Below are 24,841 nucleotides of genomic sequence, written 5' to 3'. Positions count from 1 at the left end.
AGGATGTCACTGGTACTAATGCCAGTGGACAGGTTGAAGAAGAGGCTGCTAGTACTGGTGAAAGTGAGCCAGTGTTTGAAGAGTTCCCAAACATCCCAACTACAATGAAAAAGATCAAGAGAAAGCAAGTGGTGTCTGGTGAACTAACAGATGAAACAAAAGAAGAATATGTTTCTGCTGATGAGGCCAAGGCAAAAAGACTGGAGCAAGAGTGCATCTTGATTGAAATTTTCAAGAAGAATCTGAAGGATGACTTGATTGCTCACCAGTTACATATGGCCAGGCATGGGACTCTGGATTCTTGTAACGCTGGCAGGTTGGGCATTCAAATTGAAGTCTATAAAAAGATGAAGGATGATCTCAGGCTTAAGAAATGTCTGGATGCCTTGGATGATGTCTATATTCGATCCATGTATGCTTAAGATGAACAAGTTTATGATTATGAAATCTATGGTGTGAGCATACTGGATCTCATTGCCCAGAGAAGAGAAGAATTGAAAGATCTCCAGAAACAAGTAAGGAGTAATGCTACTACTCTGGAGAATGAATATAGAAAGAAGATTAAAGGTTTGCCCAAGGCACCAGCCAGAAAATCTAAAGCTGCCATAGATGCAGATCTTAGCACCTTCATTCCCTTGAACACTTCAGAAAGAATCAATAAAAAAATTTTTCAACAGGCTGCTGAACAAAGAAAGGTGTCCAGGGAAGTGGATGATATGGTAAAAAGGGCTCAGACAAAAGAAAAGTATGAACATTTGTCACAATTCAGAGCTGATGTCTGATCTATACTGGGTGCTGAGATCCATCTGGCAGAAAATCATGATAACTTATCAAAGTTCCATGTCAAACTCTTTAGAGAAGGGAACTTTACTGATGAAAGAAAAAATACGTCAATCAGGGCGTTTAGATGGTCAGAACTTAGAGAGATTGGCCTTTCCTACAGAGGTAAAGATGTTTCCTAGGATGTCAAGTATTTCATAAAAAGAGGATTGACAAGGAATATATGAGGAAGGAACTAATGGAGATGGAGTTGGGCTTAAGAACTACTCTAACTACTTCATCATCTCCAGGTTTAAAGAGGAAGACCACAAAAGAGCCATCTGGGCATGCTGAAAAGAGAATGGCCTGAATCTGATATTGTACTTGTATTTATTCCTTTATAATGATAAAACTGTAACTTTCCTCCAGTTGATGTCTGTAAATATAAGTTGCAATTCTTATTTTTCACAAGTACTTATCCAGATTAAGTCTAAAAATCAAATTGTATAAACTGGGAACAATGATGATCTATAAAGTGGCTCTCCAGTAATTCAAAATTAGACTTAGTCAATTTTTGAAGGATTTTTCAAGCACAAACTTGTATAGATAAAGGCTTGAAAATCCTTGCATAATTTCTAAACAAATAGGGGGAATTTGATAGGTCCAGATTTACTGGACTCGCTCCATACGTGACTACTGGAGCCCTCTGAAGATTTGTCTAGAAATTATGTAAAGACCAGTGAGCAACTTACTTGTACAGGAATCTGGATTCCACCAGATTTGTTCACTGGACTTCACTCCAGTCAAGATCTATCCACTAAAGAACATTCTCACTGAAGTCGAAGACTAAAGTCTGAAGAAAGAAGTCTGACAAATAGCGGAGCTAACTGGAAGACTTACCAGATCGCCTGACTGGAGTCCTTGACAGTGTTCTAGACCTTACAAGTCTGAACACTAATTACGAGGAATTGACTTTATGCCTTTACATGCCTTTACCCGGACAATCCATTTGTCTTTTGTTAAATGCCTTACACGCATGTAAAGGTGGTTGGTTAATTAGAAGACAAGTTACTATCAAGTGACTTTATTCTTGTACTTTAATCAATGCATTTAAGGAAATAAAGTAATTTCCTTAAATGCATGTAACCATATTTGTATGGCAAAAATAATATTATATTTATTCTTTTTGCCTATAAATACCAAGTCACTTCCCTCATCCAAATTACACTTTTGCAATTTGGTGCTTTTGCTCAAATACTCTCGATCTAAACATTTATACTTCACAACTTTAAGTATTTCGATCAAGGAGTTTATTTAGCAAAATTAGATCACTTGTAATTCATAGGTTGTTTAGATACTGACTTTGTAATATCTTGTTCCGCAACAACCTTGTATTTTATTTAACATCAATAAATAATACAGTTGAAAATTACATTGTGTCTCACCATTTACTTTACTTGCTTATCTTTATTGCTTAAGTACGTATTACTTTATATATATTCTTGCTTTTATATTTATTGTAATACTAGTCCAATCTAGTGCTTACTTGACCTTTCATATTCATATTAGTCCTATCTAGTGACTACTTGACTTGTTGTATTCTACACTTGTGGGTTAAACCATCGAGTGAGGAACTTCACAGGCTTCGTCGCCATTGCCATTCTCTTTCTTCCACTTGTTGTCTTCGACTTCAAATGGATGGTCTTCAGATGTTGGTCTCCAGATCTCAACTGGAGGAAGTCATCAGTTGCGTAAACTGTACATTGCAACTAGACTTCAAGTATTTCGGACAATTCTTCATGCTCTCCAGATGTAACTGGAGAGCTCCAGTTTTCAGCAAAACTGGACCTAACAAATTTTGGTTTTGTCTTCTTACCTTATTGGGTATGTGCTGAACAGTATGATTTTGGATTCTTTATCTCAGCAAAAGCAGGTTTGTTTTCCTCTTTCTCAAAGTTTTTTTTCAAAATCAGGATTAAATTTATGATTTCCATTCATAAAATCATTGAATTTCTGAGATTCTGTTTCCAATTTCACACTCGATTCAATCAAATTTGTCGGACTTGAACTTTGCTTAAATGATTGTGATGCCTTTTCTTTGTACAAAAATGATTGAAGTTTCAAGTTTGTCAAAGTTAGTGCCACTTTGACTCTATTTAGTTCCTCAACCACTTTTATTCGTTGATCCTTTTCCTTTTCAAACTTTTTGATCACATCATTAAATTCATTAAAGTAAGTTTGAGTATCCCCTGAAAACATAGGAATTGATGTATCAAAATAAATATCAGTTGGATCAACAGAAACAGTATCACATTCATCTTGAGCACAGTCAGTTTGAACAGAAACATTCACAACTTCAAGATCAGTTTGAACAGATGCATTCAAAATTTCACAGATAGAACAAGTAGACTGATTTGAAGTTTAAATGTTTTTAGAATTGGTTTGCTCAGGTTCATTCATGATTTCACAAACAGAACACCCCGGTTGGTCACAGTTTGAAGTATTTGTCTTGGATGGGTTTCTTTTGTTATCACAGTGAGTTTGAGTCTTAAGATTTTCTATGAGTGCATGTTTTTCATCAAGAGACTTTTTCAAATCATCAATTTCTTTTTCCAAAACAATTTGTGGTATATTAGGTGACTCATCAATTAATTCATAATTGAAGTAAACATTTGCACCCTTCTTTAGAAAATCATCTTCCTCAACATCACCATGACTTGGTCTCACAAATTGATAGGTCATCCCACTTTTCATATGAGATTCTTTATATAGTGAAGGAACCTCTGCTTGTTCTTTGAGAAAATGTTCTGGATTGACATATCTTAACCCTGAGTTGAATTGATTTTTTGAATTTCATGGCCTATTCAAATAGATTTGTTGATAAGTTCGATTTATCTTGTACAACTTTTCTTGATAAAAATCTATTTCAGCTTTGAGTTCTTCATTTGTCTTTTCAAGTTGTTGGTAAAGAGAATATTTTATACAACAATCATATTTTAGGTTAGAAATTTGATCTTCCAATTCTTTCAACGCAGGGGTAGACTCATTCAATTTGATATTTAATGACTCTATGTCCTCTGCCAAAGAATTTGCTCGAAGCATCTCATTTGTCTTCTCGACTTCCAATTGTGTCATGAGTTTGTTTAATTCAAGAACTTTGGTTTCAAGTTCTTGTTTCTCAAGATGAAGCTTGGAAAAGTGACTGCAGCTTTTTTAGATTTCAAATTGTCAAATTCCTTTTGAAGAAGATCAAACTTAACTTGAGAATTGAGTAAAATTTGGTCTTTTTCTTTCAAATCATGTTTTATTATTGAAATCTCTTTGTTTTTCTTTTTAACTTCTTGAATAGCTGCTTCATATTTATCCATGTAAAAACTTAAAAGTTTCTTGGAAATTGTGATTACCTCATCATCCTCTTCAGTATAATCTGCAGCTTCATCATCTAGCTCCTTTGACTTCTTGATCTTTGTCATGAAGCACACATTCGCTGCCAGTTCATCAGTCTCATCATCAGTGAGATGAAGCCATTTGTCATCTTCAGCTAAAAGGGCAATTCCACTTTCTTCTTGCTTTGCCAACATGAGTTTGTACTTGTAGTACTCTGAATTCTTCTTTCGAGTTTTGGTACACTCTGTGGCAATATGACCAGGAATTCCACAATTATAGCATTTTCTCTCCCCATTCTTCTTTTCCAAGACTTTCCTTTCAAACTTTTTCTCACTTTCAAACTTCTTTTCTCCAACTGATTCCTTTTAAGTCTCAAATTTAGGAACACTTGAATTCTTGGCATATGATGAAACTGAGGAAGACCGAAGCTGATTGTTGGTAGGTTTCTTTTTGAAGAATTTCTTCTTGAAAGCTTTGGTGAAGTAAGCTAACTCTTTATACATCTCAAGATCCTTTTCATCTAGTTCAGGATCACTTACATCACTCACCTCCGAATCAGTTTCAAGTTCAATTATGCTTTTTCGTGAACCTCTAGAAGACTTCTTTTCAAGAACAAGAGCCAGTGGATCAGAATGAACAGTTTCCTCTTTCATCTTTTAATTCTTTAGAACTTGATCAGTGTTCAATGTTAGTTTCTCAAACAAAGTGTAAAATGCAAAAACACCTTTTTGCCCCACGGTGGGCGCCAAATTGTTTCGGTCAAAAATTACCTAAGATAATTTTAGAAAGGATTTTGGACAATTAATGAACCGAAGATTTGTAAGTGGGGTTTGGTGTTAAAGGATCTTCAAATAAAAAGGAAAGTTTTCTTATCAAAAATAAATAAACTAAGAGTTTGTACTAAAAACGAGTTTGAAAAGATCTTTGAGATCGAAATACTTTGAGTAAATAAGAAAACGGTTGAAGATAATGTAAAGCAAAGCAAAATAATATATAAATCTTAACTAAATGCGAATAAAAGTAAAGACACTAGAATTTTGTTGCCGAGGAAAAACCCTTGATCCAATTAAGTGATCTTAAGTAAAAAACCCCGGGAGGATGCAATCGACCCTTCCTATGTTCTTTTATTATTTTTATTGATTACAATACAATGAATGAGTGAGTGATTTGATCGAAGTTATGGAAATAAAGCAGTGAATGAGTGTGTGTGTGATTACAAGTGTGAGTACTGATCGCTAAGTGTCTAGACTTCGATCAATCACTCAATATTTATAATGTAAACATCTAGCTAACTATCTGAAATATCCGGGATCTTTCGCGTCTTGTTAATCAACGTGTTGAAGAGGGAAAATAGACGTTGAGTCTCCTTTGACACGTTTATTCTTCCATTCTGTTCCGATATCCAAGGCATTGCATATTGACTCTCTCATGAAATCTGTTGCATAAGTGTTGATATACATTTTCGATCGTTAGCCATTTCCTGAATATCCTGTATCTTGATTATAGAATCCAGGATCCTGCAAAACAATAAGATATTATCGTGTACAACAGAAACTTATGTCAGTGATATCTTTGTTCAGGATCATAGTTATACAAAATCTGACCCTAAACAATGATACCGAGAGATATAGAAAATGTATTTCACCTTTTTCTAGGATTCATTAATAAAGGTGGAGTTGATAGATAAACCTTTAATGCTTGGAATGTTTCTTCTTGTTTTTCACCCCATTCAAACTTTTTATTTTTCTTCAGCATATCATAGAATTCATTGCATCTGTCCGATGATCTTGATATAAATATGTTCAGCGCTGCCAATCTGCCTGTTAATCTCTGAATATCCTTCACATTCCTGGGTGATTTCAGCTCCATGATTGCCTTTATCTGTTCTGGGCTTGCTTCAATTCCTCTTTTGGTTACTAAATAACCTAGGAATTTTTCCGGATTGAGTTTCATATTGAAGCGATCCAATATGTCAAAAGCAATTCCAAGATCCTTTAGATGATCTTCCGCCTTCTTCGATTTTACCACCATATCATCGATTTAAACATCCATCGTATCCCCCAGTTGGTCTTTAAACATCATGTTCACCAACCTTTCGTATGTTGCACCTGCATTTTTCAATCCAAAAGGCATAGTAGTATAACAATATATACCTATTGGAGTCATGAACGCTGTTGCTTCTTGATCCTCAGGCTCCATCCGAATTTGTTGAAAACCTGAAGATGCGTCCCTGAATGTCAACATTTCATGTCCAGGCGTAGCATCTACCATTGCATCTATGTGGGGTAATGAGAAAGGATCCTTGGGGCAGGCTTTGTTAAGATCCGTGAAGTCTACACAGACCCTCCATTTCCCATTCTTTTTCTGTACGACTACGACATTTGCAAGCCATTCTGGAAATTTCACTTCTCTTATCATCTTTGCCTTCAATAGCCTTTCAACATCCTCTTGAATAATTGCATTTCTTTCCGGAGCAAATTTTCTTCTTTTTTGTTGAATAGGCCTGAAACTTTTATCAATTCCTAACTTATGAGTAATAATATCTTTAGAGATACCTGTCATGTCTTCCTGCTTCCAAGCAAATGTAGATCTTCTTTTGCTTAGAAATTCGACAAGATCCTTTTCAAGATTTTCTGGTATCTTCTTTCCTATGAACACCTTAATATCAGGATCTTCATTTGATATCTGTACTTCTTTTACGTCTTGATCTTCAGATTCCCTGATATCAAGAATGTTCTTCCTTGATTGCTATGCTTCAGTGGATTTGCTTGTAGATTTCATGGAGGCCATATAACATTCTTTAGCATCCTGCTGGTCTCCCTTTATCTTTACCACTCCCTAGGGAGTTGGGATCTTCACGGATTGATGATAAGTTGAAGGAACAACTCTCATTTCATGTATCCATGGCCTACCTAAAATAATAATGCAACTAGGCAAAGAGCAAAGAGTGATAACACAAAAATTTTGCATTGAATTTACCCCTTCGACGTATACTGGCAATTTTATTTCGCCATATGTATTCTTTGTTTCTCCGCTAAAACCAACGAGAACTGTGGATTTCCCGCCAATTTCTTCATCAGAGATCCCCATCCTTTTTAAGGTTTCCAATCTAATGATATTGACTGAACTGCCATTATCAATCAAGATCCTGCGCACAAAATGGTTAGCCACATATAAAGTTACTACCAAACTATCATGGTGAGGATCCTGGATGCTCTCCATATCGTCCTCTTCAAAAGTCACTTTATCCATTCGTAGCACACTGGATTTTTGTAGTGGTTTTTCTCCTTTTTCTGACTTAGCCTCCTTTGCATTCCTTTTTGCTGCTGAATAGGACGTACCACATACTTCCGAACCACCTGAAATATAATTAATAATTCTAGCATTAGTTGGAGGTGATTTGGGCCTTGGTGGTTGTTGTTGACTCTGCTTGCCCAAATCCTTAACATCAACATCTTGAGCTTTCTTTTTGTCAAATAATTCTGTCAGATATCCTTTGCCAAGAAGTATCCCAATTTCCCTCCTGAAGGCAAAACATTCTTCAGTAGTATGCCCAAAATCTTCATGATAGGCACACCATCTTGACTTGTCTTTGTTTGCATCAATCTAAGGATTCTTGGGAGGCCATCTAACTTTGTCCCCAAGCTCCTTCATTGCTGCTATGATTCCTGCAACATTAACAAGCAAACAATATTCAGATAATTCAGTTTATTTAGGATTTCCAGGATTTTCGATTGTCTTTTGTTGCACAGCTCTTGTGTAGGGCTTGTTTCTGCTTGGTCAAAACACAAGAGTTTATGTTCTTCTGTTTGGACGATCATATGTTGATGGTGTTCTCCATCCTTTTTCTCAGCATTTCGTCTTCTTCCAACCTGATGAACCTTAAAGCACGATTTCTTGCTTCGTCAAGTGACCTGCAAGGTGTCATAACAAGATCCTGATAATATAAAGAATCTTTGCTTAACCCCATCTTTAAGCCTTGAACTGCAGTATTCATATCTAATTTTGGAACCTGCAGAGACTCTCTCGTAAACCTGTTAAGAAATTCGTTCAAAGATTCGTTATTCCTTTGAGTGACTTGATAAAGATCACTAGTTATCTTTTCAAAAAGTCTACTACAAGAAAATTGTAAATTAAATTGATTAACTAAATGTGTGAAGGATGTAATAGATCTAGTTAGTAAATTTAATAACCACTTCAGGGCTGCTCCTGATAATGTAGCCCCAAAACCTTTTCACAAGCATGCTTCACTTAGATCCATTGGAATCGGAACGGTCTCCATTCTTTCCAAATATTAAGCTACATGTTCTTCTGGGTCAGTGGTTCCATCATATGTTTTCATATGAGGTGCTGAGAATTTCTTGGGAATTTCCACGTTAGCAATAGCCGGTATAAATCTGGAAACTCTGCACATCTGTGGATCGGCTTCTGGGATTGGCTGACAGTATCTCAGAACCGTTGAAATTAGTTCCTTGATTTTCTGCAACTCCCTTGCTAAATACGCATTCGCCATATTGTCCTGCATACCGTTAGCATTATTTTCTTAATTAAAGGGGGGAGTAGTCAAACCTGGAACCACCGTAGACGACGAAGGTGTTTGTTCGTTATTATTATTATTGTTGTTATTATTTGAATTATTTCCTGGTGAAAGAAAGAAGCAGGTCCAGGTTTTGGAGGAGGGGTGGAAAATAGATGACCCAATGATTGAGTCGCTGACGTCCCTTGAGTACTAGTTCCTCCAAAATTAACACTCCTATTATTTGCGGGAGAATTCTCTTGAGCCTCTAGGTCATGAATTCTGACTTCCTGACTTCTAGAGTGTTGGCTCCCGCTTCCTATCATTCTTGACTCTAAAATATCGAATCTAGCGATATTTTCTGATTGTGTCGTTGCTAACTGTTCCTGCAAAATTTTAAACATAGAAGCAACATCTGGGTTAGCATTAGTTTCGCTACGATTAGTTGGGTAAAAGGTATACCCTGGTTATATTATATTAAAACATATAAAACAGGCGCTTAACTGAGAGTCAAGACGACTTAGAACCCATGCACCAATGTGCAATGTCCAAAATAAAAGTGACATGCCACTTTCAATCCATATTCCTCAGAACCAAATAAAAGAAAACAAAAGATTACGGCTACTTAATTAACAAAAACGGTAAATCCCAGGAGGTAAGGAAGTGCTCCACTCGTTTCGTTCTCTTGTATCGACATGTTGACATCTTTAACCGAACAGTAGAAGTAATCACCTCCACAACTTGACTAACAGATCTTCGCTTGTTTTTAAATAATCTAGCGTTTCTTTCCTGCCATATAAAATACACAGCACTTGCAAAAACAAGCTTTGCCACCATACTCAGGACCGAATTCTTCTTAGTAAATAATAGAATCTCGGCTGCAATATCATTCCAAATAACTGACTGGGTATTAATTCCAGCCCTTGCATGAACTGAATTCCAAACCTGATAAGAAAAAGAACATTCAAAAAAAAGATGGTTACGTGAATCTGGAACAGCTCTACACAAGGAGCACACACATGAATTGTAGCCGACAATGCATGTAAATCCCAAGTAGCAAGAACATCTTGCGTTTTCAGCTTGCCTCTAAATGCCAACCATAAGATAAAGGAATGCTTCGGAATTTGATATGAGTGCCAAACAATATAAGACCAATCCACCTTTGCATGAGGTTGTCGAATAGTATTCCAAACACTAGTAACCGAGATATCTTGTAATACATCCCCTTGACTCTTCCAATATAATCTATCTTTTCTACCCTCTACTGAATTCGGAACAACCAAACCAGGAAATTTAGACATCCAAGAATCCGGCCAATTCCAATTCCTTTGAGCAACAATATCAGAAACTTTAGCATTCAAACTAAGACCAGACCTTGTAATTAATTGTGGAGATAAATGATTCGCAAGCGGACTGTGAGGATTCCAATTATCATACCAAGCCGAGACACACTCACCATTCCCGAGCTCAAACCAGAAAAATGATCTAATAATAGGGCGAATCTGGAGAAGTTTACGCCAACTCCAAGACATATTACCTTGGCAAGGAATTTCCCAGAAGCTTTTTCCCCGAAGTTTATACGTGTGCATCCATTTTTCCCATAAAGACTCTTTACAAATCAGCAAATTTCAAACATGAGTAGTTAAAAGGGCAATATTGAACTGCTCTAACCTTCAAAGTCCAAGACCACCTTCAGCTTTAGGTAGACAAACATCATCCCATGCAACTTTCGCTTTACCTTTTTGAAGTTCTCCTTGACACCACAGGAACCCCCTCAAAATTTGCTCAATATCAAGAAGAATACTACTAGGCAACATAAACACAGAAGACCAATAAACATGTATAGAAGAGAGCACCGAAGATATTAATTGAAGCCGACCAACAAAAGATAGAAATCTATTCTTCCAGCCCTCTACTCGTTTTTTCACCCTTTCCACAAGAACTTTACAATCACGTGCCCTTAATCTAGAAGAAATCAAAGGAACTCCTAGATATATAACCGGCGGCGAACCTTCTTCAAATGGAAGCGTATTTAAAATAGCCAATTTAACATGATTAAGCACATTACAAAAATAAGTCGTGCTTTTAGGCAAACTAGGAGTAAGACCAGAAACCTGTTTAAGTTCATCCAGAGCATCCATAATAACCTTTGCCGATTGAGCATCACCATTCATAAAAATAAACAAATCGTCAGCAAAGCACAAGTTAATAACCTCATGAGCATCACATTGATGATGAAAGGAAAACCCATCAGAATCACGAACCCGACGTTTTAGAATAAGAGTTAATATTCCATCACCAAAGTAAACAAGTAAGGAGATAACGGATCCCCTTGCCGAAGTCCTCTGCATCCTTTAAAAAAACCGTGTAGATTCCCATTGATATTCAAAGAGAAAGAAGTAGTCGCGACGCATTCCATAATCCACTTAACCATTTTTGCATGGAAACCGAATCCCACTAGAATACATCTCAAAAACTCCCAATTTACTGTATCATAGGCCTTCTGGATATCCACCTTAAGTGCACATCTCAGCGGACCTCTATCCAAATGATAATTATGCATAAGTTCCTGAGTTAATAGAATATTATCGGTAATACTTCTTTCAAGAACAAACGCAGATTGATTAATACCAACCAATTGATGAAGACAACCCTTGATCCTGTTTGCAATAATTTTCGTAAGACACTTGAAAAGAACATTGCATAACGAGATAGGTCGATAATCAGTAACTCGAGACGGGGTATCCACCTTAGGAATAAGGGCAATAACTGTATGATTCACTTCTTTCAACAATCTCCCTGAAATAAAAAAATCCTGAATACCAGTAACTACATCTCCACCCACCACGTCCCAAGCATTCTTAAAAAAACATGCAGAAAACCATCCGGACCAGGGGATTTATCATCCCCCATGGAAAATATAGCATGTTTAACCTCTTCCTCACTAACCGGATGAATCATATCCAAAGCTTGATCAACAGGTAATACATTGGTAAATAAATCAGAAACATTCAAAGTACTAACCGAATCAGCTTGTCCAAGGAATCGCACATAATGCTCCAGAATTGCCAAAGGAACCTGATCGCCATCACAAATAGATCCACTAGCATTAAAAACCATATCAATCCTACTTCTAGCCTTTCTCGCTTGCACCACCTTATGAAAATAAGCAGAATTAGCATTGCCCACTTGAAGCCATTCAATGTTGGCTTTTTGCTTGAGAAATCTTTCCTCATCCAACATTGCTGCATTATAAGCTTGAAGATAAACAGTCGCTTCCTCCTCATCCAACCGTGTCATGAAGATTGCCTTTCTCATAAAGAAGTTTTCGTAGCGGTTTTTTCAGACTATTCAACTTTTGTACCACCCGATACATTGGATATCCACAAACCTCACTACCCCACCATTCGACACCACATCTTTAAATTTACTATGATGAACAAACAGATTTGCAAACTTAAAAGATTTAGGTCGAAACTTAATAGTAGCCGGAAGCTTTAAAATAGCAGGAGAATGATCAGAAATACGATACGGCTGAAATAAAGCAATGCCCCAGAAAATAAGTTCTCAAAATTAGAATTAACCAAAATATGATCCAACTTTCTAAGAACTCCCCGATTACTCTGAGGTTTCTGATTCCATGTAAACTATAACCCAATACGATTGACATCATTCACCTCAATTTCATTTACACATTCATTGAACTCTCGCATTGCTATATCAATTTTTGAAGAACCACTTGCATGATCATCCAAACTCAAAGTAGCATTAAAATCACCCATTAAACACCAAGCAGCACTACCCACCACATGTTTATGCATACCAAGATCTGCCCAAAGAGCTCTTCGTTGAATATATTTATTATGAGCATAAACAAAAGAACACATAAGGACTTTTTTATCAGCTTTAAAAACAATCTGAGTATGAATCACTTGATCAGTTTGCTTTAATACCAAAAGATCTACATCATTGGGGTTCCATCCTAGGATAATCCTAGGACTTTTGATACACATATTCCCATTCGAACACCAATCCCAACCATAAAAAGTTCTCGAACATAAACTACCAACTTCATCAAAAGGAACGTGAGACTCCAGAATAGCACAAACAGACAATTGATTATCCGTAAGTACCTGTCGAACCTCTTTCTGTTTCGGAGGTTGGTTCATCCCCCTTATGTTCCAAGCTGCGATATTAGACATTAGGTACCTTATCAGCAGGAGTGCTTGCCCCTGTAGTACCACCAAGATTTGATTTAGTATGCTCAGATTCATCAAAAATATTCTCCACCTCATCATCATCACTATCAGGAGTGAAATTCGTTTGTTTAGGGTCTCTTCGCAAATTCCCATCCAAATCATCACCAACATCATCAATAAAATCATCCAAAACAGAAAACGGATTACTAGTTTTAACCTCACTACTCTTCGACGTACTTGCACCAGCACTAGTATTCACAGAAGCTTTTTTTGTTGCTGCCCATTATCCAGTGCTTGTGATTTTGCATTGTTACTAGCCACCTGAGTAGAGCTTTGTTTTCACTGGTACTTCCAATTCAGTCTTGGTTTCGTCAATTTCACCCCTTCAATATGGACTTCCGTATTAGACTTCCCTTTCCCTTTCTTTCGATTCACCATAGTAAACCCATCATCGTTAACTGACTTCTTCTTATCAACATTCTTATTCGGTTGAACCTGTAATGGACAACCACTATCACTATGCCCAAAAATCTTACAATGGTAGCAATGTGGTGGTTCCCATTCACACTCAACTCCCACAATTTCTTTTGTTATTCCTTCCCCATTAACATTCGGTATCCCAATAACCAACTCATCTTTCCATTCAATCGAAGCATCCAGTTCTATTAAAGCTCTTGCATAACTATGTCGCCCCCAGGAATTCAAGCACATTTGACTTGTATATGAATCAAGCAGCATAGGCTTTCCCAATTTTGAAGCAATCAAACTCAAACCATCCTCCGTATACACAGCCAACGGCACGTCATATAGCTTAACCCAAACAGGAACCTTAGATAGCTCCTGCTTTGTCAAACAAGTATTAGGTGTCCATTCATTTAGAAAAATGGGTGTAGATCAAATCATCCAGGGACCTCTCTCTAAAACTTGTTTCATACCATCTTCAGTCTCAAATTGAAAGAAGAAGAAACCCATGCTATTCATCATAACTTTCTTTAAACCAAACTTCGCCCAAGCATTTTTAACATAAGTCTCCACAACTGGATAAGCCAAACGATCTCCTACAAAATAACCATATAGAGAATTCAAAAATCGGCTTTGTACCTATTTAACAGTCTCCAACGGGATAACCAAATCAACTCCCTCGATCTCTGAAACAGATGACATATGATGAAAGTTAACCTTGTTCTGAACTGTAGGTCTTTTCACAGCAGAAGCATACGACACAGGTCCCTTCAGTTTATCATCTCTTTGGGTCTGGACATTCACATTCGTATTCCCTAACGCATCAGTACCCAAATCTCCAGTTTTATCCCCACCAGACATATAAGGTTCTGGCTCCTTAGGCATCAGGCGACTTGGATCATATCCTGCAGATGAATCATCAACAGCCTTTCCAGTATTTCTATTATTAGTATTTTTCGAAGGCTTATTGATTAGATTTTTCAAAGTTGTAGATCCAGAGACAACAGAAGAAGCATTTTGAGAGGTCGACATTCTTAGCAGATTAATTTGACAAAATTATTGAAATCAAAACTAAGAAAATGTGATTAAGTTGCAAAAACACCTTTTTTCCCCACGGTGGGCGCCAAATTGTTTTGGTCAAAAATTACCTAAGATAATTTTAGAAAGGATTTTAGACAACTAATGAACAGAAGATTTGTAAGTGGGGTTTGGTGTCCAAGGATCTTCAAATAAAATGGAAAGTTTTCTTATCAAAAATAAATAAACTAAGAGTTTGTACTAAAAACGAGTTTTAAAAGATCTTTGAGATCGAAATACTTTGAAAAATAAGAAAACGGTTGAAGATAATGTAAAGTAATGAAAAATAAAGTAAAGATCTTAATGAAATGCAAATAAAAGTGACAACACCAGAATTTTGTTGACGAGGAAAAACCCTTGATCCAATTAAGTGATCTTAGGTAAAAAACCCCGGGAGGATACAATCGACCCTTCCTTTGTTCTTTTATTATTTTCGTTGATTACAATACAATGAATGAGTGAGTGGTTGGATCGAACTAGTAAAAATAAAGCGGTGAGTAAGTGTATGTGATTACAAGTGTCAGTATTGAATGCTTAATGTGTCTATACTTCGATCAACCACTCGATATTTATAATACAAAGATTTAACTAACCGTCTGCAATATCCGGGATCTTCCGCGTCCAATATAATCAACGTGTTGAAGTAGAAAATAGACAATGAGTCTTCCTTGACACGTTTGTAAGTCCCAACTCAATAGATGGTATTCTACTGGAGACACCTCTATGTCGATAGTGAAGTTTCTTTGCAATACGTTCACTGAATCTGGACGAGACCAGTTACAGTGAATAGTATACCAGGTTAATCTGGAAGGTTTACTTATTATGTTGACAAGTGTAAATAAGTAAATACAATGCAATAACTAAATAACTTGTAAAGTAAAGGTGAGACAATATGTATTTTTCACGTGTATTTTATTTATTGATTATAAACAAAATACAAGGTTGATGCAGAACCAAGATATTACAAGTATATAAATATCCTAACAACCTATGAAATACAATTGATCTAAACTTGGAAATTCTCTTTGTCAATCGAAACACTTAAAGTTGTGAAATGTTCCTTTTAGTGATTGAGAGAATATTGCACAAGCACACCAAATTATTGCAGAGTATAATTTGCAAAGATGTGAAATTGTGTTGTGCAATGGCCTCTATTTATAGGTAAAGGTTGATTGGGATGTCAACCTTGCCGTACAAATATGGTTGAGAGCATTTAAGGAAGTGTTTACTTTTCCTTGAAAATGCTTGATAAAGTATGACAGAGAGTATACTTCATCCAACCTGCTTTATGTACTTTGTACTTTATACAAGGATAATATCTATTATCCGGGTAATAGTACATAAAGCAATAAAGGCCTTTTTCTCGTAATTAATATAAAGCTTTGTAAGTACTTTACACTGATGCTCTCCAGTCTTGATCTGTTCAGATTGCCACTGGGTTTCGCTGCCATGGCCTGATTTCTTTCTTCCATTTGATGTCTTCGACTTCAATTGGATCGTCTTCTGGTTTGAGTCAGATCTTCAACTGGAGGAGGTCACCAGTTGCATAAACTGTACGTTGCAAAACATGAATGTTGACACCTATTTTTGACCGTTAGCCATTTCTTGAATATCCTGTATCTTGATTATAGAATCCAGGATCCTGCAAAACATCAGAAATATTATCGTGTACAACAGAAACTTATGTTAGTCATATATTTGTTCAGGATCATAGTTATAGAAAATTCGACCCTAAACAACAATCCATTTGATTTTTTTTTGTGGTTTAAAAACGTTTTAGGCTAGAAAATTTGTACATACAATTTCAATTAAATTATGGTAGGCCGGAAATAAAGGAGAATGTTAGTTAAAAGGAATGAAGTTGACTCAGATGTTAATGATGTTTATTGTTATTCAAATACTGAGTTAGTGGTAGTGATCCTGTTTGGGTTCAGTGATTGATATGTAATATAAATTATTAAGTGATTAGATATCATATATAGTTTATTTACTACTAAATGTTTGTCCTTTTTGTAATCAGTATTTAAGTTTTTATATATTTTATCTTTTGTAGTTGATATTTATTTATTTATTTATGATTAGTATTTTTAATTCTGTAAATATACTCAGTCATTTGATTCCGCATGTATACATCCGTCTGGTGAGCTGAAACATTAAATGTCATCTATTCAAATTCGATATTAAAATGTTACTGATTAAGTTAATATAACATTTAATCCTTATACACTTTAATTTCTGAGATTGTTGGATGCTGATAGAATTATCGATAGTTAATTTTCATTTGTTCGGTCTTGTATTGTAAATGGTGTGTTTTAATATTCTCTTTACTGTAAACGGAGCAGTTTTTAATTGTTTGTGTTTTATGGTGGTTGTCTATTGACTAAGTCTAATTTTCCCTACAAAAAAGAAGGAAACTGATTTTCCACTACCATATTTATATTGCCTATATATACATGACACGTTGGTTACATAATCACATGTGAATTTGATATAACTATTATTAGCACATAATTTTCCACTAAATGTCTATTACTTTTGAAACTGATGATTTGAATAATGGATCGTCTATGGATGTCGATTATGTTGTTGTTGGTAGTTGTCGTGTTGAAGAACAGATCGTTGTTGATACAATGATGTTTCAAGAAATTGAAGTTGCGCGATATATTTCTGTTAGAAATATAAATATGGTGTTAAATTGTAAATTAGTTATTGTGGAAGGGGTTCTAGTGTTAAATACATGAAATGTATAAATACTTCTTCCTTAGTTATTTTGTAATAAGCCTTAATCATTTTTACCATACCAACTTCTCTCTAACTTACTTTCTCTCTCTAACTTCATCTTCTACCTCTCATCACCCACACACACTCTAACACATATTCCACCATTGTTATCACAATTAAGCTCATTTACATTCATTACAACAAGCCTTTTAACGTTCGATCAAACTATATCTTACCAAAATTTGAATAAAAAATGAAGAAAATATGAAGATTGAAGGTGGATAGTGGTGGTTGAGCGGCAGCAAGTGGTGGTTGTATGGTGGCGACCGGATTTTAAGAGAAAAAGAGGAGAGGGCAGCCAAGAGAGAAGAGGGGGAGAGGGAGGAAGTGTGAGTGAGCAAATTTGGGTTAGGGTTAGGGGAAAATAGGGTTTTGTTTGTCATTTCCCCTCATTTGACCAAATTTGACTAGCTTTGACCCTCCGACCATTCAAGAAAATTCATTACCCGTAAATTCATTTTGTCGACATAGTTAATTGTAACTTTTCAATAGCTTTCTAACGAATATAAACATGACCAAAGTTGTTTATTAAATCTTTAATTTATTAAATTTTAAGTTTTTCACCTAATTTGGCATTTCCACAAGACAACTAGTATTTCACTGTTCTCGAGTCCACGCACAATTTTTGCAAGGTCTAAACGCTCATAAAGCCCGAATATAACATAAGTCCGCTAATTCCGTTAGTAAGGCCTTAATGACTAGTGACGTTCACTCCCTTAAAGGACATATTCTAGTTATAAAGTCGTGTACATGAACGGAATTGTAAAGAATAGAAATGAGATTAATTGAGATAACAATGGAGGAATTAGGGTTTAGTGTGTGTTTGAGTGTGTGAGGATGATGGGAGGTTGAAGATGAAATTAAAGAGAGAAAGTAAGTTAGAGAGAAGTTGGTATGGAAACTATGATTAAAGGCTTATTACAAAATAACTAAGGAAAGAGTATTTATACTAATCTCACTATAATCACTAATACTCCTTCCACTAATGGAAATTTACAATTTAACACCACATTGATAATTCTAACAATCTCCCCTTGGTGTTGAATTGTAAATGTTGCATCGTACTCGGTCTTTAAATAAACATGATGAGCCCATTTGTTGAAAATCTTAAATGTTGATTGGACTTTGAAGCTTTCTCATTGTCTTCAATGTCTTATATCAACTTTGACTTTGAATCTTCTCAACCAACATATAAATTTGACGATGACTCTCTATGCTTGATCTTCTCTTGCAACTTTGAATACATTGGAAGCATCTTTGAAATCTTTGTAGCTTTTGAGCTTTCACAACTTGAACTTTTGAATGTTGATTTCAGCTTGATGTTGCTTGGAGAAGTAACTTGATTCTTTGAGTAACATACGGAAGCTTGGTTTTGACTTTGAATTCTTGGAATTCTTTTGGATTGCGGAAGCTTGGTTACCTTAAATTCTTTTGGCATTGCAGAAACTTGGTTTTGGTTTGAAACTTGGTTTCTTGTTCTAACTTGTCTCTGAATTAACAATCATGTTGGAGCATTTGATCCTTTGATCAATTAACACTTGTTCCTCCTCAAACAATCAACTATCTTGGAGCAACTTATCAAATAAACGAATTATCTTCAAATTTCTTGCTCCCCCTCGAACACAATCATTTCGGAGCATATTTAACATTTCATGAGTTTACTCTTGCTCCCCCTCAAAATGAACAATCTCTTTAAACTATGAATCTTATCAACACTTTTAAACAAACTTGGCTATCACACAAGTATCAACAAACGAACAACCTCTATTTAATCTCAAGCTTTTATTCTCTTCTCAAACATTATTCAAAATCTAACTCTCTTTATCATCAAACAATGGTCATTTATCCAACAAATCTTTTCATTATCGACCGTAAACTTTCAAACATTAAAATAATCTTGAATATTCACAATCTTTCAATTTGTCTCGATAACACGATAATTATTCACTTTCTTCACTTAAACTAATGATCCCTTGAACAACCAAACACAACAATTATCCTCAATCAATATCTACCAATCAAATTCTACCTAAACCTTGAACTCTATCTATCAATCATTTAATCATTTCTCCCCCTTATGATGAATATGTGAAACGTGTTCATCATACAACAACGATTGATAGCATAACCGGTAGATGAAAACAAACAACAAGCAAACAACTTAACCCAACCCAATTCCCAATTCCCAATGAACCTATTGGTGAACTAAAATGTGAGGTTGCGTTGTTGAAAAAAGATTTTTATATACTGTCTGTGTTCTTTGTGTTTGTGTGAAGAGAAATGAAATCCGGATAAAAATGATCCGTTAGCACAACCAAAAATCTAAAGGATTAATGGTGTGGCCTAAAAATACGATTACTATTTTTAGGACTTCCCATTATCATTGAGAAATGCACAAAGCTTATCTCTAAATGGTTCGGTCTATGGCTTTTCAACCGATAGATTGCTTTAAAGAATGTAACTCATGGGCAGTGTCACAAAGGCGTTCGATAACCATGTCTTACTATCCTCAAAGACGTTTTGGGAAATAAATCCGAGGTCACATAGACTTCTCGTTTACTCAACAAATTCATAAAATGAAAATGTGAGACCTACGTTCAACATTGGAAAAGATGTTAGCGTTGGTAGGATTTCCATTCGATCATCGTGGAATATCAAAAATACTTATCACTAAGAATGTTCCGGCAATATCACAAAAATATGCAATGTCACAAAAACATATAAAGACTCATTGTGTCCTAGTCAAATGAAAATATAAATCAAGTACGCTCTAGGCTCAATAGTGATCAAATGAAGTCGGGGACTGGAGCAGAGTATCTCTTTTTTTTTTCAATATCAACATCTTCCAAATGAAGAGTAATTAGAAATGTGAAAATCTCCGTGAGAATAAAACAAGTATTTGTTAAGAGATACTTGAGTGGTTTGGTAAAGATGTGCATTGCTTCACTGGGTCTATGAAGTCTTCTTCAATATCGAGAAATCAACAAATGAAATCCGATAGAAACGTGTTGACCCGGCTTTTTGAGAATTTTAAGGAGGACTTTTGTTTCTTTTAGCCCTTTCTCACATCATTTCACCTTAACCTCTCACTTTTCGACTACTCCCTCATGTCCTATTTGCACAAATATCACCACACTCATAAACCCTCACAATCTAAAATTGAGAATATAACTCCGGGGTTAGATCTCATCGGTGATGACAAGATCATGGAGTTTTTATGAGTGGCCTAAACTCTCGTGTGCAAACCTAACACCGAACTTCTTTGAATTTGGTCGAAAAAGGTTTGAAAATCATCCAAAGTGTTTATAAAATGGAAAATGAATTTAAACACTTGGAAGTTTTGGTTTGATAAACAAACTCCCCCTAAATATATGCATGATATGAACAAAGTTTTTGCATATAAAGGGTGAGTTAAAATGATTGTAAGTTGCTCACAAACATTAAAAATGATACTACAAAGGCAGTACACAAAGGCGTTCGATGCCTTGCATCTCATCCTAATACTTTGTGAGTAACTAAAAGACAAAATAAATAAAATGATAAAAATAGAAAATCTTTTTGGATTTTTCAAAAATAAGAAAATGAAAATACTTTTGGATTTTTCAAAAAATGAAAATCTTTTTGGATTTTTCTAAAATAAAGAAATTATGAAAACGATTTTAGCACGGGTTATACACTGATATGAGTATAAGCCATTTTTCATCAAATCATTCCAAAATTACCTTTGGAACCCATTTGAGATTGGGCCCAACGGTTTTTGACTTGTTAAAAGAACAAATGTAAGTCTCATCGATTTGATGAATTGACGTTGCATTCCACGGAGAACTAAAACCCGGTGGTTTAGTTGAAAAGAGATTTTGTGGAAGCAACGGAGAAAAATCATTTGATTTCTTTGAAAAACATCCAATCTTGGGAGATGGAGTTGAAAAATGATTTTTCGAACCAAAATCATTCACTTTTTGCACGACTGCTTTCACAGGTTTTGGTGCAAGATCAAAAAGTTCTGAAAAAGAATATTTGAATGATTTTAACTCAGTTGACTTAGATTTTAAAATCGGTTTCCATTTAGATTTTGTTAACTGAGATTTGGCTTGCAAAATATGGAAAGAGTTATCCTCAAAGGATAGATAAGAGACAAAAGTAGTTGTTCCATCAAAATTTGGTTTCTTAGCGTACTTCTTACTCTTTTGTAAGGAGTAATTGGTAAACTGGGAAACCTTTCTTTCAAAAGGTTTAGAAGATTTACCCGTGTAAATCCTATGTGGAACATCAACTTTAGGTTTGAAAGACATGGCTTTTGGAACACTTTTAGAAACCTCAATCTTGTCACAAATACAATCAAACTCAGTCTAAGTTGAGGTCTTAATGGTCTCAATAACATCACAATTAGTTTGCACAGGAGAATTTACAACTTCACATATTGGACAATTAGGTTGAGTGCAAACTTCAACAACTTCTTTAGATGGATGAGAATAGACAAAACAATGATTTTGACTTTGAAAAGATTTGGTTTCTGTTTGCAATTCAATCTCAAGATCAAAAATTTTCTTCGTCAAAGATGTTTCGTTTGACTGAAATTGCAAACACTTGTCTTCAAGACACTTGATTTGAGCACAAAGATTTGTTCTTTCCTTTTCAACTTTGCTCTCAAAAATGGTGGACTTGTTTCGCAACTCATGGTGTAACTCAGAAATCTTTTGTTGCAAAACAAGTTCTTTGATTTGACTGCCTAAAACAACTTTATTGAGCTCTTTGGAAGAATTGTCCAACTCATTTGTTAATTTAAAAATCTTCGAGTTAAATGATCATTTTCTTTTTGAAGACTTTCCATGTTGGACAAAATGAGATCATTTGCAGATTTGAGCTCAATGTTTACAGATTTGAGTTGGTCAATTTCAAGTTGAAAACTTTTAATTTCAAGTTGTTTCTTTGCATGTTTACGACTTTTGTATTTGGAAAGAATATTTTTCATTTACTTGTACATCTCTTCAAGTTCTTCTAAATTTTGAAAATCTACAACCTCACAATTATAAGTGTCTTTTTGAAAACATGAACACTCTTGACTTTCATGAAGATGATATGACACATGCTTGGTTTAAACTCGAACTCTTCGGTTGACATTTTGACTTAAAAAAAACTTAATGACAGAATTAACAAAAAAACAACCTAAGACAAGAGTAAAATTTTAACTCAACAAATAAAAAGTAGCCCAAACACAAATGTAGTCCAAATGATATTTCGGCCCAACTGAAAATATTAGTCCAAAAAATATATATATATTATTGCAGTAACAATTTATGCTAAAAAAAAAATTTTACATCTCTCTCTTTTCTCTCTGAACACCAGACCAAACTTAACAGTTTCAACATAATTTTAACACAAAAAAAAAATTCTTATGACTCGGGAAAATACGCTCAGATGACGGTTGTCACAGTATTACCCCGTTAAAAGAATTTCATCCCGAAATTCAACTCGCACTAGTCCCATTATAAAAGCTGGGGGTATTTTCTCTTGAAATGATCTTCCCGTTCCAAAGTATACAGAGGCTCTCGCTTTTAATCCCAACGAACCTTAACAAGGATATACTTGGTTATCTTTAATTCTCGCATCTTGAGATCCACAATCTCCAAAGTCTCTCCAACGATATAGGAACATGATGTTCCTCCTCTGCTAGACATTTTCGAAGATGCGACACATGAAATATGTCCTGAACTCCCTTAAGCTCTTCCGAAAGTCTCAACCAATAAGCTACCTTACCAACTCTTTCTAGTACCTCGAATGATCTGATAAATCATGGTCAAAGCATTCCACTCTTAACATATCTACAACTCCTTTCCACAGGGAAATCCTTAAGAAGTAAACGATCTCCAACACTAAATTCCAAAGGTCTACGTCTGACGTCAGCACACTACTTTTGACGTTCACGTGCTAGTATAAGTCACTCTTTAATCTGAATTATTTTCTCAACAGTCTCTTCAATAAGTTCAAATCCAACCAAACGTCTATCACCAAAGTCAGCCCACGCGACAGGAAATCTACCCTCCCGTCTATACAATACCTTGAAAGGTGTCATATTAATACTTGCGTGCTAACTATAGTTGTAAGAAAATTCTATCAAATGTATATGGTCATCTCAGTTTTCTTCAAAGTCTACGGCACACGCTCTCAACATGCCTTATAAAGTCTGAATCGTGCGCTCACTTTGACCATCGGTTTGAGGATGTACATCGTACTCATATCTAGTCTAGCCCCAACATCCCTTTGAAATCCTTGCCAAAAATGAGAATTGAAATGAGTGTCTCTGTCTGAAATGATCGAAACTGGTATACCATGCTTCAACACAATTTCCTTTACATATTTCTTCATCAAATTCTCTATGATGTCTTTCTCACGAATGGCCAAGAAATGAGCAAAATTTGTCAGTCTATCAACAATCACCCATATCATATCATGACTCTCTTTTGTTCTAAGCAGTTTCGTAATAAGATCCATGGTCACATATTCCCTTTTCCATTCAGGAATTTCTGGTTGTTAGAGTAATCCAAGAGGTTTCTGATGTTACGCTCTCACACATAAACACGTCAAGCATCGACCTCAAACTCAGCAACATCATTCTGCATACCGAGATACCAAAACAGCTCTCGCAAGTCATAGTACATCTAGTCAACACTCAGATGTACCAGATACATTTAGGTATGAGTTTCAATCATAATCAATGTCCGCAACTCACTAGTGAAAGGGACCAATAGTCTGTCCACAAATTACAAGTTGACATCGCCTCTTTTATCCAAATGTTGTTCCAAACCTCGTAATTCTTTCTTGAGAAGTTCCTTGTCACTAACAACCACTGACTGTGTCCCTATGATCTGATCTCTAACACTTCTTTGCACTGTGATACTCATCACACATACTCGTCTAGGCTTAACTTTTTCCTTACGACTTAGCGCATCGGCAACAACGTTAGCTTTCCCCATATGATAACGAATCTCACAATCGTAATTACTGAGTAACTCAAGCCATTTACATTATCATATATTCAAATCTTGTTGCGTGAAGATATCTTGTAGAATTTTGTGTTCATTATAAATTACACACTTGGTCCCACACAAATAATGCCTCCAACACTTTAGTGCAAAGACCACTCCTCCTAACCCCAAATCATGAGTTGTGTAGTTCTTCTTATGAACCTTTAATTGTCGCGATACGTACACGATCACTTTGTTCCTTTGCACCAGTACACAACCAAATCCTTGACACGATACATCGCAGTACACAGACTCAAAATCGGTGCATTACACAACCTATCTTTCAAAATCTGAAACGCGTTTTCTTCTTTTTAGTCTCAAACATACGGTCTGTCTTTCTGTGTCAATTGCATTAGCGATAATGTAATCTTAGAAAAATAATCGATGAATCTTCAGTAATAACCCGCCAGACCAAGGAACTATCTAACCTCAGTCGGCGTCTCTGGCGTTCTCTAATTCTTAACTGAATCAACCTTGCTAGGATCTACATTACATGTATTCCATCCTTGCTCACAACATGCCTCAAAAGTGTACCTCATTCAGCCAGAATTCACATTTAGAGAACTTTCCATACAGTTTTTCTTTCCTCAACAATTCTAGTACCTTTCTTAAGTGTTAAGTATCTTCCTCTTTTG

This window comes from Erigeron canadensis, chromosome 6, assembly GCF_010389155.1.
Source record: "Erigeron canadensis isolate Cc75 chromosome 6, C_canadensis_v1, whole genome shotgun sequence".
Taxonomy (NCBI): domain Eukaryota; kingdom Viridiplantae; phylum Streptophyta; class Magnoliopsida; order Asterales; family Asteraceae; genus Erigeron; species Erigeron canadensis.
The sequence above is the reverse complement of the archived record's forward strand: the minus strand, read 5'-3'. Positions refer to the sequence as shown.